Below are 17,024 nucleotides of genomic sequence, written 5' to 3' on the forward strand. Positions count from 1 at the left end.
CACCACTGCTCTGGGATTGCCAGATTACAGGCGAGTAAATGTTATTTATATAGTTAGTTATATAGTTAGTTATATAAAAGAGTATACCTTATCAGTTATTAGTAGTGTAATTTGTCAAATTAAAGCTTATTTTAAGCTTAATTTAACTGTAATAAGTTGCCTTTGATCTTGTTAATGGTTTCCTAGATTTTGTATGTATCTGGTTGCAATTTAACTAGGCAACCTTTAATATATAATAGATGAGTGTATATATTTGCAATGCTGGATCTTAGATCAAAAGGATTTACGTACTTTATATTATGATCTATACACATTACTCTTTTATTTGCCTTGCATTATTTAAATGTTTGGTTCTTATCATTTGTTGCTAATTTTATCAGTAGCAGTTTTTGTGTGTCTTATTTATGTGCTCATCATATGATTCTGAAGGATTTAGAAATTAAATCTGTTTGATTTCTCCTACGTAAGACATAAGATTTACACTGCAGCTTATAAAGGTATTACGTTATTACGGGTGGCGCGATTGTCATCTTTTTTTTTAAATTTAATTTCAAATAATACTCCTTTGAAAAGCGAAATTCTGAAGTTACAGCTACAAGACTTTACTTGTAGATACAATTAAGAATAAAGAACTCTGAAATCGAACGAGTTTACAAAACTGAAAAAAAAACATTCACAGTTAACTGATTAAAAAAAATTGGAAATAAAAAAAAAAAGCTATTAACTCTGCATTGCTAATTATTGTAGAGAAAGCGATGTACTAATACTAAATTTAAAAGAGTTTTACGTAATGTAGTTTTCAGTTAGTTTACGTTTGTCACATATTGAAAAACAACCCCAACGTGCATATATACTCAAAGGCCAACTCATATTTTTATTAAGTTTTATGAAACAAAAATTAATGAATAAAATGAATGGAGAATTAATTTCACTATTCATACTCGGCAAAACAGCCAGATCCGACTGTAAAACATTTAATTCCGAAACCGGAAGGAAGAAAATGTTGACTTGACTTTGTTGGTTTTTCATGTAGAAAGAGTAAATAAATCAATTATTCTCATAATTAAAATGATATGCATATCAGCAAAAATATAAATATAAACATCCATCTATCACATAACTAACACGCTATTTACGTCTCGATCGCTTGACACCCCTCACATTTCCCCCGGAAAAAGGCGTTGTAATGTGACAACTGAAATCCGTAGTCAAATATTGTTTACGTGTTTTCGCGTAGTATTTGCCGTGGGATTGTCTATGTTGACTTGTCGAGGCCTGCCGATACATATATAGGTTGTCACAGAGAGATGGCTCTCGCACTCTTCCGAGAGTGTTGCTAGACGCGTGTAGTGTTAAGTTCATCTTCACCCACATATCTCGTTCATAGCCATTTCAGTGGCTGAACACCCATTCAAGAACACATACATAGGAAGAGGCACATCGGCCCGTCGGGTAAGTGGTTCACGATAATTAAACCTTGCAAGCTATTATCACCGTCATGCAAACTTTGTGTCGCAGAGATCAACTATGTTATAAACCCACAGCATAGATAAAGCTTCTATTATTTTTTAGGTATATAATTTACTTTAGAAAAATAAAATTTTAAAATTTCAGATATATTTAAAACAATTATTCCATAAAATAAATTCGCGATTTCAATCACTCCAGCTAAAGTATTTATATTTTATCGCGTTTTCAACTAGTATCAATCAAAAGACGAAGTTTTTTTCATCTATTCTGTTTCCTTTCTTGGAAAATAGTAGCTATAAAGCATGTTATTTCGATAATTGATATTGAGTTATTATTAAAATTTTCAATTTGTTGTTAGTTGTTAGGCTACCAAACTAAGTAATCATTTTAATTTGATTTACAATTCATTAATTTTTTATTAAAATATCTTTATACCAGTTTTATTTTAAATTTAGAATTTTCGTTTCTGTATGGTTTCAGTTTAGTCCGTGTTAAAAAAAAACAAAGGTTTGTAAACCAAAGAACAAACATTCCAAAGATGTGGGGCGCTACATAATTCATACCTACCCCTGTTTCCTTTGAAGTACCTAAACCTTTGAAAACCTAAAGGCAGTGGCTCCTCTTTTTACATAGACCCATTTAACGAAGGTACCGCACTTTAAGATACACAGCAAATTTTGTTACTGAATCACTTAAAAATTTAAATAAAAATAAAACAGCAAACTAGTGATGTTCTTGCATGTACATGTATGAAGCAAACTTTCCTCAAACGAATTAAATAAAACCCCGAACGCATTATAATTTATATTATATCACACTCATGAATGATCGAATCTAATGACACTTTTGAAATCCGATGCAAGGCAAAGTTACACAAGGAAAGTTACTAAAAATGGTTTATTTTCTCAGCAATACTGTATTATACGCCATACTGTCGATCGTACTAAACACATACGTCCGACACTTTTCTACGGAAGTCAAGTAAAAATATTCAGCATCTGCGCTACTCAATAGCGATGTTTTTCGTCTCTATCTTTCACGTCTTAGATAGAGAGAGGGACATAAAAGAGGATGATTGATGGTATTAAAAAAAAATACCATTTATTTTAGGACGCGTTCCTTACTGGTCCTACGAAGTGATTTTTTTAGGCGATGTTTCTCTTATGTATCCCTTGTTATATGCCATTAATTGTTTATATTATGTCTTGAAATTTTTTGGGTGGGTCACGCTTATCATTTAGGGATATGAAAGATGTTGGCCGATTCTCAGACCGATATAAAATACAAAATATCATAAAAATCGGTCCAACAATTTCGGAGGAGTTCGGTGCCAAACACCGAGACACGAGAATTTTATATGTACCTATCTATACATATAAAAAAGATATAGGAGATTATATTATTTGTGACGTTATAGCCCAGTGAATATGACCTCGCCCTCCAATTCCGGAGGGTGTGGGTTCGAATCTGGTCCGGGGCATGCACCTCCAACTTTTCAGTTGTGTGCATTTTAAGAAATTAAATATCACGTGTCTCAAACGGTGAAGGAAAACATCGTGAGGAAACCTGCACGCCAGAGAATTTCTTAATTCTCTGCGTGTGTCAAGTCTGCCAACCCGCATTGGGCCAACGTGGTGGACTAATGACCTAACCTCTCTCATTCTGAGAGGAGACTCGAGCTTAGCCAGTGAGCCGTATATGGGTTGACGACGACGATTATTTGTGACCAATTGGTCACCTTACTAGGCGATGTGACGTCACAGTTTTTCTCTGAATTTACGTCTTTATAAAAATATCGATGCATAACTCCGCGTGTGATCTTCAAATTAACATCCCGTTATATCATTTTAGTGGCAGTAGTCAGTGTTTGTTCTGTAAATTTGCTCGACGATATCGTTGTTGACTCGCCCGGTTCGGTGTTGTACTGCTATCCTTCGAGATAGACTGACGTGTGATTACTTGATGCCGTCTAATGTGACAAATATGAACAATGATAGTAAATGGCCTTTTACAACCCACTGTATCAATAATGATTGTTTTACGGAGAGCTGAGATGAATTGAATTATTTGCGTAGTGTTTTTTTGTATGTAAACTAAAAATTTTGAAGGGTATTTTGCGTGATTCTCTTACTTAGTTCTGCCGCCAAGTCGTTGTTGTGTTCCGGTCCTGTTAAGCCTTCACATCAGGTACAGGATGACCCGTGAATAGCACGACATACCTACTCTACAGGTTGATATCTGATCTTAAAAGAGACTTACACTAAACATAATAAAAACACATTTTTTTGACGTGACAACGTCTTTTAATTCGATGAAGCCGGCTGCACACTCGAAAAAATATGACGTCATGCGTCGTTCCCTTGCTCTAGGGTTGCCAAATTTTTTTACAAGAAATAAAGTATATTCTGGTCTATGAAGATTATTGAACAGTATTTTAGAAAAACTAAATTTTCTTTTGAAAAATGCAACCATCCCATCAGTATTTTCATAAGACGTTGTCACGTTCAACTATCGTCAGTAAACTGATTTTTACAGACAATCGGTTTTTTTGGAAAATGAAACATTTATTTTAAAGAAAAAACAAATAAACTTAAAAACCGTAAAATTTCCTTTAACGTATATTTCATTATTTTAGTAGGCCTTGATATCATCTACCATCCTGTAATCAAACAGGCGCTAAGCAGCTCTGGGACGTGTTCCTATAAAATGCCCTTTGAAGTATTGCTGTTTCAGCGATAGTTTTCCAGTTTTCCACTTACCATCTGATTGTTCAATTAATTGTTACTACTAAAAAAAACAAAACAACTTAGGTACTACTTATTGAGGAAGCAAGCAAATTAATGACCCACATGATGTAAGTAATTAGTAAATTCGTTTTAGTTATTATTTCACACTGGCACATAAAAAGAACCTTGTTACACGTGAAAACTATTATATCAATAACAGAAGAATAATTTTTACATTAGTCTAATTCAAATTACCTACTTATCTAACGAATTGGAGGTTTTCTATGGTGGCACATTTTGATTATAATTTTTCGGTTTTGTTATAGGAAAGAATATGTAGCTATACTAGCTACGAGTTAATATTTTAACTGCCCCGTTTGTCCAGTAGTTAACCTGTGTAACCTTCGGATTACAAGATCGGGTTCAAGACCTGGACCTGTAACCAAGTGGCACGTCGATTCTCTTTCTACAATCACTAACGTTTTAAAAACTAGAAAAAATGTATGGGAATGACATTTACTATCGACAGTTCACGTGATCAAGATCTGTCATTCCCAGATCTTGATCAGACTAGGAGGGCTGGGCCTGTAACCAAGTAGCACGTCGATTCTCTTTCTACAATCGCTAACGCTTTAAAAATGTATGAATGGGAATGTCAGATACGATCGCGAACTTGATCACGTGACCTGTCGATAGGAAACATCATTCCTATAATTACATTTTTGAATTTTCGAAGCGTTTGCGATCGTAGATAGAGAATCGACGGGCCACTTGGCTAAAGGCCCTGGGCTTTTCTTTCGGGCCGAATTGAGAAGTACCCTATCTATCTCTTCTTTCTTCTAAGAAAATGTCAGGAAAATTCTCAATCCAGAGTTGAGATATTGGAGCTACTCACGTCCCGATAATTATTTTACCAATTATCATAATAAATTTTATCGTTAAGATTCAGACGGCGTAGGTTCGAATCCGGTCCAGGGCATGCACCTTCAACGTTTCAGTTATGTGCATTTTAAGAAATTAAATATCACGTGTCTCAAACAGTGAAGTAAAAACATCGTTGACAAACCCGCATATCTGAGAATTTTCTTAATTCTCTAGTGAAGTCTGTCAATCCGCATTTGGCCAGCGTGGCGGCCTAATCCTCATTCTGAGAGGAGACTCGTGCCCAACAGTGAGCCGAATATGGGTTGTTAATGATGATTTATCGTGCGTCAATAATTAAAAAAAAATCATGATTTCGAAGTCGCGTCGTATCTGCTAATCCGTACACCGGTTAGACACTTCCCCTCAGAGATCGTTTCACCTATCTACTTTCTGCCTTCGGGCCCCATCAGGCGATGCTTTTTTTTTCTGATTGCGTAAGTGCCGCAGGCTCCTTATGGGACCTCAGCGGCGTCACCGGGGGGTTTGGCCGAGCGCAGAAGCATCGCCTGATGGGGCCGGAGGCAGAAGCAGAGTAGATGGGTGGAACGACTCTCTAAGCGCGTCTCCTCTAAGACTCGGACCTCGGCTTAGAAGGCCGTTCGGGAAGGGTGCTTTGGCCTGAGTGTATCAGTCCCGGCGCCCCCGAGATCGTGAGTTAAAAAGCCCACGTCAGGGTGACGTCAGATATCGGGGACCTCGTCTTCGCCGGCGAAGACGCTGTGTAGCTTGTGTTTGTGTTGCCTGGGAAGCATTGTCGTTCGTTATGTCATCGTCAGGATCGTAAAGGACGTTTTTTGGGCGTCTAGATCTACAATCAGCGTTGGTATCGGAGATGGCGATGCTTCCGCGCTCGCCCAAACCTCCCGGTGAATCCATTGAGGTTTCATTAAGGAGCCTGCCGCAAGAGAGAATAGGCGCCGGAATAAAAATTTTCCGTCAGCTGTCTTCGAATATAACTAGAATCTACGTAAAACTGTAAAAGCTTTCAAAAAATTTAACCGTTTAATTAATTTACCTATATAAAATGCATAATATTTTTTTTTTCTTTTAAATTGCGTCGTTGTCTGCTAGTGACGTACAGAATGTATTAATTATTTAATGAGTTGGTATGTAAAATATTAATCATACGTGGTGTACACGACTTAAATACGCTTTACCACAATATTTATTAGTAAAAAATTACTGGTCATAATTAATAACACAAAGAATAAACGTCAGAAAAGGATACATTAAAACCATTACCCACGTTAACTGGGTATTTAACTATAATAAAAACAGTAAAGTATAATATTACAAATTAAATACTTACTTAAAACGTATTAAAATGCTTGTTGCTTTTTAGTTGGGATTAATGAACAAAGGGGAAATCCCTTCATTACAATGTTAATTTACTGAGATTGAAAACAAACTATTATAAGCAAGTACTACAGCCCTTCTTGACGAGTACTGTTTACCAACAAACAAATTAAAAATTACGGTATAAATCACTAGTCATTTCTCACCTAATAATAATTATAATTAACTTGTTCTTTTTTTTAATGAAAAAGAATACATTAAGGAACTTAAGCTAACTTATCCTAATAACTATACAAATCATGCCCACGTGGAATGGTGGCAAGAATACTGGCTGCATTTCCGCGCTGGACAGCCAGGCTGATCCTTTGCGCAAAAAATGAGCCAGTCCTTCTGTTACAGTCGAGGCAACTAGCCGCGGTGAAATTATTCGGTAAAATTTTTTGGCACTGCGACTCCATGGCCTCTCCACGGCAAAAGGTACAAATATGTAACTCTCTGTCAGAGAGTCAAACTTGTTCTTAAATTAATGAATATAAATTTGATTAATGAGCTTATAACAATTAAATATGGTTAATATATTTTATAAGATTTTATATACAGACCATACATGGTATTTTAAAATAAATAAGTTATGAAATGACATGCGTTTTCTACCTCCATTTCTAATTTCTTTGCTGGGAAACAGTATTCATCAAGAAATGCTGTATAGGTAGTAAGCACAATTATTTAAATTAAGGTGTACATTACACGTACCTGCCCGCCAACCCGTCTTAAAGCAGTGTGGTGTGTCTTGTCTCTAGCCAAAACATGTTGATAATGATCTTCATTACAATCTTTAACTTTTCTTGTATCCTCAGTTTCACTTGAGCTTAAGTTTGAGTTTTCCCGGATTTTTCATAATTATGTAATACCATAATAATTATGTAATGGACAACAATAAAGCTATAATAATGTGGTGTCGATTTTTATAGTAATAAATTCTGAGAATACGAATATTTTTAAAAAATCATTTCAATAACAGAGCTTTAGACATAGTCGTATCAGTAACAATTACATCGTACAATTACAATTTATTTTATTTTTATTTTTTTATATTTAAAAATATTTTTTTTATTATGACCAATATTCCCATTCTTCTCCAACTAGTATGGGAAAAACTGTTTTAAGAGTGAGGAGTATACCTAATAGACCAACGGGGCTGGGATCGAACCACCACCCTTTTGGTGGTTTCAAATCAATTCAATTTTAATTCGCTGCTCTACTCTCGTGAACCCTTTTTAGCTTTTTTTATTTTATTAAGCAAGTTAGCCCTCGACTGCGATCTTATCTGATGATAATTGACGATGTAGTAAGATGGAAGCGGGCTAACTTGGAAGAGTTGCAAGTTTAATTTTTTTTTATTTTAAGTCAAGGGCTAACTTGTAGTTAGCCCTTGACTACAATTTTATCTAATGGTAAGTGATGATGCAATCTAAGAAGCGGGCGAACTTGTTAGTAGGAGGATAAAAATCCACACCTCTTTCGGTTTCTACACTACAACGTACTGGAACGCTAAATCGCTTAGCGGTACGTCTTTGCCAGTAAGGTGATAACTTGCCACAGCCGAAGCTTACCAGTCCAGACCTGAGCCAATTTAGAAAATGTATATGATCCGGGAAATCCCATAAAAGTTACGCATAATAATTCAAAATCTACATATTATTTCTTTCGAATAAATTACTTATACTAATTTAGACGCTAAACCATAGAGACGCTAAGCTAACTAAAAACAATGGATTTATTATGTGGCCTTGATTCTTTTGTGCAGTGAAGTATGCATACGGCCTTAAGGAAATTAAACCATTTGAACAAATTATCTGACTTGTTTTGATGATGGAATGGAAACCTAAATTCACTGTAAAGATATACTGTAAAAACAGTTTTTTTAATCAATCAATCAGAAACAAAGTTGTATTAGTAGATAATACCACTACACTTTAGTTTAGTGGTTTTTTTAAATTGAATTAAAAAAAATAAAATACAAAAAAAATGTCCTTTGACCACTTTTTCACCTGTAGATGTGCCCTAATGCGGAACGCCGCCGTGGCCCATTGGTATGCGCGGTGGTTTTACAAGACGGAGGTCCTGGGTTCGATCGCCGGCTGGGCTGAGTAAGGTTTTCTTATATGGTCCAGGACTGGCTAGTGGGAAGCTTCGGCCGTGACTAGTTACCACCCTACCGTCAAAGACGTACCTCCAAGCGATTTAGCGTTCCGATACGATGCCTTATAGAAACCGAAATGGGTGTGGATTTTCTTCCTCCTCCTAACAAGTAAGCCCTTACCATCAAGTGAGATTGCAGTCAAGGACTAACTTGTAAAGAATAAGAAAAAACGCGCTTGCCTACAAAATGCGTTTTCAGTCTTTGGCTTTTGGATTATATTGAAAAAAATATTTTTGATTTTCAATTGTATTAAGATCTATATACTTAGAATTAAAAGGTAGGTCAAGAATGACCCAGGGAATAGAGGAATTTCTTCACATGATACGGAAGTTGTATATCCTGATTAAAAGTTAATCAGTAATATTAAACGATGGATTAAATCATCTTCCCTGTACAAAAAGCATCGCCAACGGATTGCAAGAAACAGTCGATAATCACTCGTATTGTTACTGTAACCGTATCATTAAGCGACCCAATTATATAGAAATGCGAGGACAAAGAAAATTGATCATTTAATTTAATTTAATTTTGCACAATTTCATTTGATGTACTTTTTTATTTATCTGCTCTGTTGATATGTAAATAATATATTTAACTTAGCCGTGATAGCCCAGTGGATATGACCTCTGCCTCCGATTCTGGAGGGTGTGGGTTCGAATCCGGTCCGGGGCATGCACCTCCAACTTTTCAGTTGTGTGTAGTTTAAGAAATTAAATATCACGTATCTCAAACGGTGAAGGAAAAACATCGTGAGGAAACCTGCACACCAGACAATTTTCTTAATTCTCTACGTGTGTGAAGTCTGCCAATCCGCATTGGGCCAGCGTGGCGGACTATTGGCCTAACCCCTCTCATTCTGTGAGGAGAATCGAGTTTAGCAGTGAGCCGAATATGGTTTGATAATGATGATATTTAACTTGGTCATCAGATATTGAAAAAAAAATAATGATCGATCGAGATCGCACTAAAGGACTAACTTTACTTTAAATGAACGAAAAAGTAGTAAATATTTGTATAGTTTCATTTAATATATTTGTTTTAATTAAATTGATGTTTTTATTAATAATAATAATATACTTGTATTGTTAAAAATTTAAAAAAAAAGAACTAATAAATAAATGAGAGACATAATAATATTAAAATGACGCTTGAATTTTTTCCTGAATAACTACTTGTTAAATTCTAAATGGCAAATATATTTTGTTTTATTTTACAACCACGTACAAATTAGGTTTATTTTTTTTTTATTGTCCACAAGATTTATCATTTCCTTATTGTTTAGGTAACAATATGACTTGTTTATTATCCTAACACGTTTTTCTTGATTTATTTATTTTAAAATATCTTTTTCGCATTCTAGTAAAGTTTTTTTTTCACAAAGGTATGTTTTATTTTCAATAATATTTACTGGCTTTGATCGGCAAGCATTGTAAAACCTCGGAAAATTTATAATGAATGTATTTTTTCATGTTTGTTACCTTATACAGAAAGAAGATACCTCATTAGAAAAGGTATACTCCCAGATTCGTCCCATTAATATTACACGAAATTTCGTATTTTTTTGTTAAAATAAAAATAACTGAAATAAGTAAACGAAATTGCCCCTTCAGTGTCGTTTACGGTCACTATGCTAGGACATAATAAAATAGAAAAATATTTCTTTTTTATCAAACAAAAATATAATTAAAAAATAAAATTTATTAGTTAAATAAAAGGCGGCTTTCATACCGAGGCTATATTATATGAATAATCGATTCTTAAGGAGTAAACTCCAACAAAAAAAAATTTAAGAGCTTTGGCATAGCACCGCCTTCAAGCCGATCAATAGAAAGGACATACGTAGAAATAGAAACGACATAGGAGTAGGTACGATGTTATTATTCGCTTTTTAGATCTTTGAAGTGGGTTCAATTTGTTTTTTGGTAAAAAGATTTTATTTTATTTTTACATTAGGTACATATTTAAATTTTTAAATATTTTAACTGACATAGTACTGACGAATTAGTACTTAGGTAGAATTAGCGGAATATGATTTTATTGTTATTATTCAGATCACGTGCGAGGATTATGTAAATTATTCATGGTAATAAATAATTAAATTAACTAAGACTTCTTAAAACTAGTTAGCTGGATAATTTATGTAATGGAACTAGTGTTACGATGCAAATTTATTTATTTAATTAATTTTTGTTAAATAAATTGAATTCTTAACGTAAATTGTATTGTAGGTGAAACATCGTGAAGGAACCTGCACACCAGAGAATTTCCTTAATTCTCTGCGTGTGGGAAATCTGCCACTCCGCATTGGGCCAGCGTGGTGGACTATTGGCCTGACTCCTCTCATTCTGAGAGGAGACTCTATTTCAGGAGTGTGCCTAATATGGGTTGATAATAATGATAAGTGTTTCTATGTTTTAAGAAATTTTCAGATAAAATTCTCAGCCCTTCTCAGAGTTGAGATGTTGATTTAGTTACACTCAAAAACATACTACTTCCCAACTTCAGACTCAGAACTTTTATTCATCTTAGGAAAAACAAATATTTAGTTTTGTATAGCCCGACTCAAAGTACATAGAAACCGCTAAAACTGACGCTTTGTCGCCCGACGCAAGACCCGAACTTAGTACCTTATAATCCCAAGCCTCATAGGTAAACCACTAGACCACAAACGCAGACAGAAGCTATATTTTTTTTTCAATGTTTCATAATATTGTATAGACCAAATATGCAAGCATAAAGATATATTTTTTTTAATAAATGTTTTTTTAATAGTAAGTTCGTGTTGATTGTCACGTGATTTTATGAATGCACTTCATTTGTCATCAACCTTTACCTTGATAGACCGGTCGCCATGCGGCGCGGCAGTTCTCTAGGTCGAACAAGTGCTCTCTTGGACACATTCAATACATTTGGTACGAATGACAAATACAAAATGAGCAGACAAAATTATTAGATATGAATATAACTTTAAAAATTAAAAATAAAAATAAATAAATATAACTTTATACAGCTTCAAATTAAAACACGTCTCTCAGTCATCTGTCTACAGCGCATCCTCAGTTATTTTGGACTTATCACACGCCGTGGTAACGGCAACCTGGAAAAAATGATTGTGGTGGGAAATGTGGAAGTTTCAAAGCTCCAGAAGAGCTTTGTCACATAAAGCTCTAATACTAATATGAATAATAACCGATTTTATACCAAATGAAGTTTCGAGTGTCCGCTCTTATAATATTTCTTTTAAATAAGGAACGGTTTTTTTTTTAAATTCAAATTTTATTTCTTTCAAGGTTTTAACTTTATTTTCCAACCAAAAAGTATGTAACTTTCCCAACAGTATGAATAGCACATTATCAGTTCAATCACCTACAATAAAACATTAATTCCTGCATCAAAATCGCCTTGAAACAAAAAGCCAAAAGTATGTAAAATCAAGTTAAAAATAAAACTCGTCAAGAACATCGCAGAAGGTTCAATAGTAAAAAAAAAATTGTAATAAAATCAAAAGTCAGTTTATTGACCCCTGACAATACTGAGAATTATTGTTTTCGTGGATATTGAATAAAAAAAAAATCATTATTTCGTAAAGAACTGGAAAGCAAATCTTGATTGTTTATTTTTGTGTATGTACAAGTGTTTGTTTTAAAAAACTAAAACAGATGTTACAGATTTATTTAAAACTAAATAGCTTTACCGATTTTTAAATTTTTTAACCGATATTTTTTTACTATAACTTTATCATTCACTCCTTCGTTAATGAACACGTAGAACGAACTGGTTTAAATTCATTCAGTATTTCGCTACTTCTTAAAAAAGCTCTTTGTATCCAGCTTTTTCGGTCACATTCAAGATACTCGAACAGTACTAGCGAAGTGACTGGTTAATTTAAAGCATATGTGTTTCAAAATGAACTTTAGGGAAGCTAACAGAAATTCCTAATTTGTGTACAGATTAACACGTAAAATAGTTAAGGAAATATCAATAACGACTTGGGATTGGGAAGTCAGTGGTAATGGTATACTGCCTTGCTTCACACTCACAGCAACCCTGCTTAACGCCTTGACTCCAGCATTATAGGTCCAAACTAAGCTAACATTTTACTCCACAACTATTTAGTCACTGGCACCAGCTCAAGGCTTCCTCCTTAAGCTGTAAATCGATTGGGAGAGAGTATACGTCCAGACACCTGGGATAGTTAGTAGACGCGCACAAAAGCAGCTAAGGATACGACCGGTTGTAACACTGTAAATTGACTGCTTTTCCCCTAATGCACGTGTACAGTACCTACTTAATGAACTTTACATCTTTATAGACCAAAATAAGTCTCAAGATATGATAACATGAAATTAAAAATGGGGTATAAATATCGTCTGCGTAAACTAGTCTCAATCTCAAGATACGACCAGGGTTAATTTAAAATGGGGTTTAAGCCTAGTTAATGAAAAATACTAGTACATGTAATATTTTACATCGATTATTTTGGATGGCAGAATACAAAATAATGGCGTCGGTTTCAGTTTTGTTTTGATAAGAAACTCTTTGTTCTTAATTTCAAAACTTAACCACTCAGACCGTGTGGCTCACTTAAATAAATAAAGACTTACAATGTATTATAATTTTGCGTGTAATTACGGTTCTATTCATAAAGAATTCTGGTTTTTGAAACAATAGCATGACGGCTGACGGCTCAATAAAAATTATAACTTTGAATATTTTCCACACACATACAAACATATTATGTGTGTATAAAAACGGCCAAATAAACCCCAATTAGTTAATTATATTCCCATGTAAGTATATAATAAGCATACTCATATTTTGGGTTTATGCAGTCATTTTTAGAATTTCTATATCTTAGAATCTCTATTCGCTTTGTGCAGCGTACGAGTATATGAATTTGAAACTTATTTCAATTTAAAATTCACTGCGTTAACCATTTGGGTACCTCCTTGATATAAACATAGGCACACGTGGATTTTAGTTTTTTACAAAACCTGCGAGAACCATGGATATTTTAAGATGAAAAGCAGCCAATGCGATAATCCATAATAAAATCTATTTCCATTCCAAATTTCAGCCAATCCGCTACAGTAGCCGAACCGCGTAAACAGCGTAAAGGAGGAACAAACATACTTACATACTTACACACACACAAACTCTCGACTTTGTAATATTAGCGTGATGGTTAATGGCCAGAAAATTTTTAGGCAACCTACTCGCAATATTATTGTTCAACGTACTAAATTTGATATAAAACACTTTTCAATAAATAGATGGGTGAAGTTCGTTTCTAATACGGATTTTAGACTAGTAGAAATACGGCCTACCAATCTGTGCTTGCTTGTAATTTTACTACCAGAGACAAACCATACTCTTCAGACCGGAACCTAGCAGGACTGACTGACTAACAGTAACAGTAATAAGTATAGCGATAAAACTTCCCCCGACGAACTTTGTCATTGAGAATCTTTCGACTTACCGTTAAAACTCCATATCTTTGTAATCTATATTATATCCTCATTAATTGAAATTATCGCAATTTCGTCATACTTAAATTTTTTCTGATTGAAATTGGAACTCTCATGTAAAACTAATTGTACAAGTAATTTGATACATTATTACAAATTGCTTTAAGTGTCGATCGATGTAATTTAAACCGACAGGTTATAATTAAGAAAAAAAAATAAACAACATAGCAAATTAACAGAGATGACACTTCCTAAGCGTTGACGAAACTGCGGAACTAAAATGACAGTAACAACATCCCAAGGTGGGGCGCATAGCGCGTTTACACTTTACCGTGGCTAAGGCAAACGCGCGCCTTCATACCACATACTCGCTCGCAACCTCTTTGACTACACGCCTTGAAAAACACCTTATATTTTTTATTCAACTCTATACCAATGTTTACAAAATCTAACACTTAAATATATGTTTACATTTTTAAATTCCAAGCTCCAAACACCCTATGCAGTTTCAAAGGATTAGAAGTGACGTGAAATGTTTACCTCCTGTGATATATGTTGATTGTTTTTTTGTTTATGTGATATATCGAACAATTTTTGCTGAAAAAACTTTATGAGATTATGCTCTACTTGGGAACTGAGTGTTAGTTTTTGTTTTTGTTGCTGCTTCATTGTTACTTCGGTAAGCCTTCTTTCTGTTTTCATAATTTTTGTTTTTATATATTTATTTATTTATTACGAAAAACACCTACATTGTGTATATACAAATAAATTAATAGTTGTGATGATCAACTTAATTTACTCAGCATTACAAAATGACCCAAAAATTTAGACTAAATAAACAAAAGGACTATTAGTTCTAACAGTAAAGAAAACTAAATAAGTAAAACTTTTTAATATCTCTTTTTACTTTATATATAAACTAAGTATATTTTTTATTTTATTAGCCAACATTTTCATATTATTATAGCAAACCCAAATTTGATTTTAACTCATCGACTTTTTATTAATAGTCAAGCATAAAGGTAAAAAAGCATAAAGCAGCCTAAAAGCAGCATAATAAAGAGCCGCCTATACTTAAATATAATTATTTTATTAAGTTTAAAAAAAAATCTTAGTCTCGTAAATTATTAAAAAGCTACAGTACAGCTAATTAAAGCAATAGGTATAATTGAAGTATAAAATAATACTTTAATATAGTAATAAACAAAACAAGAGTTTTCCGTAACTTAACGTACACGTCATCAACCCATATTCGGCTCACTGCTGAGCTCGAGTCTCCTCTCAGAATGAGAGGGGTTAGGCCCATGGCCAAAAGTCCACCACGCTGGCCCAATGCGGATTGGCAGACTTCACACACGCAGAGAATTAAGATAATTCTCTTGTATGCAGGTTTCCTCACGATGTTTTCCTTTACCGTTTGAGACACGTGATATTTAATTTCTTAAAATGCACACAACTGAAAAGTTGGAGGTGCATGCCCCGGACCGGATTCGAACCCACACCCTCCGGAATCGGAGGCAGAGGTCATATCCACTGGGCTATCACAGCTCTCTTAACGTACAAGTTAATTTAATATCACGGTCGTTGATCATATACATATTGCATAAGTACTTAAATTAAAACCATGTTTTTTATTTTACTAAATTAAAGTTATTAATCTAACTGGTTTCTAATGGTTTAGTTATTTCGGTACATGGGTATTTTTAAATCTATACACTTTTAGTAAAAATTTAACTAATGAAATTCAAATGATAATGTATTTTCAACCCTATTATAAGGAAATAAGTTATTCTAGAAAAATAATAAATCTATATCATTAATTATTATGCAAGGGCCAAGCTTAGGCAAGGATTTAAAGAACTTGGTATTTTTGTTTTATTTGACCGTTTCCAAAAGCTCCTTCAATAGGACACTTATTTCCATAAAGTATCAATTTTCGTAAAGATATCATAATTTGTAATTTTTAAATTATGAAGTAGTTAAAGTATGAATTTTCAACTTCCCAACTTCGTATTGAGAATTTTTTTGGAAGAAAGAAAGTTCAAATTGGAGTTTGGCGGGAAAATCATGATCTCTCGTTTTATTTTCATTTATTTGCTGTATTTTGGTGTTTTATTGCTTAAAATAGAAAGCATTTCAATAAAGTTCTGTAAATGTGTACAAGTGAAGTGGAGATTGAGCAAAAGTTTTTTAAGTGATTAATTCGATTTTTTCAGTGGACTCTATCAGAAGGTTGCCTTGGCCTTACTAAAGCAAAATAACCCTTCTTGCAGTCGGGTAAATAAGCTCAATATTTCACAGGACTCGAACCTAAGGCCTTGTGATTCAAAGCCACGTAGGCCAACAACTGAACCAACAAGCGAAAGAAAAGTAAAAAGTGAACGAAATATTATTTTCTCATGCTCCATAATTTAATCTACTATATAAAAATAAGTCGGGTTTTCCTTCCTGACGCTATAACTCCAGAACGCACGAACCGATTTCCACGGTTTTGCATTTGTTGGAAAGGTCTCGGGCTGCGTGAGGTTTATAGCAAAGAAAATTCAGGAAAAGGTAGAAGTTGTGTAGGGGTAGGGTAGGGTAGGGGTAGTTAAAAGTTTACATCGAGTTTCACGTGGACGAAGTCGCGTGCGTCCGCTAGTTTTATATAAATGCGTAAAGTCATCACAAAATCTCGAAATGCCGCTTGACGTACAAAGATGAAATTTGGCAGGGAAGTAGTTAATAGTAGAGGACCGCTAAGAACGGATTTTGCGAGAGGGCCGGATTAAGGAGGTCTAAGGACGGACGAAGTCGCGGGCGTCCGCTAGTTTTCCATAACCTAAGCTACTGGCAACCCCCATAAATATGTACCTGCATAAGATATTTGAATTTTAAACAAACCAACCCGGACGAAACCAGTTATCCATGATACTTAATGTACCTATATATGTATAT

At 34.2% G+C, this 17,024-nt stretch overlaps 1 protein-coding gene across 3 annotated transcripts in view; it reads left to right on the top strand.

Moving 5' to 3' along the window:
- Positions 1-17,024, top strand: part of LOC112052444 (synaptic vesicle glycoprotein 2C) — a 74,438-nt gene that overhangs the window by 12,646 nt on the left and 44,768 nt on the right. Inside the window, exon 1 of one of the 3 annotated variants that reach the window (XM_052886575.1) lies at positions 1,304-1,452. The exons of 1 other annotated variant lie outside the window; for it this stretch is intronic. The gene's annotated coding sequence lies outside the window, so the exon portion shown is untranslated. Of the gene's footprint in view, positions 1-1,303; positions 1,453-14,454; positions 14,767-17,024 lie in introns of those variants that run through there. One more of the 3 variants, XM_052886576.1, reaches the window with a different exon arrangement.

Source organism: Bicyclus anynana, chromosome 17 (genome assembly GCF_947172395.1).
Source record: "Bicyclus anynana chromosome 17, ilBicAnyn1.1, whole genome shotgun sequence".
NCBI lineage: Eukaryota > Metazoa > Arthropoda > Insecta > Lepidoptera > Nymphalidae > Bicyclus > Bicyclus anynana.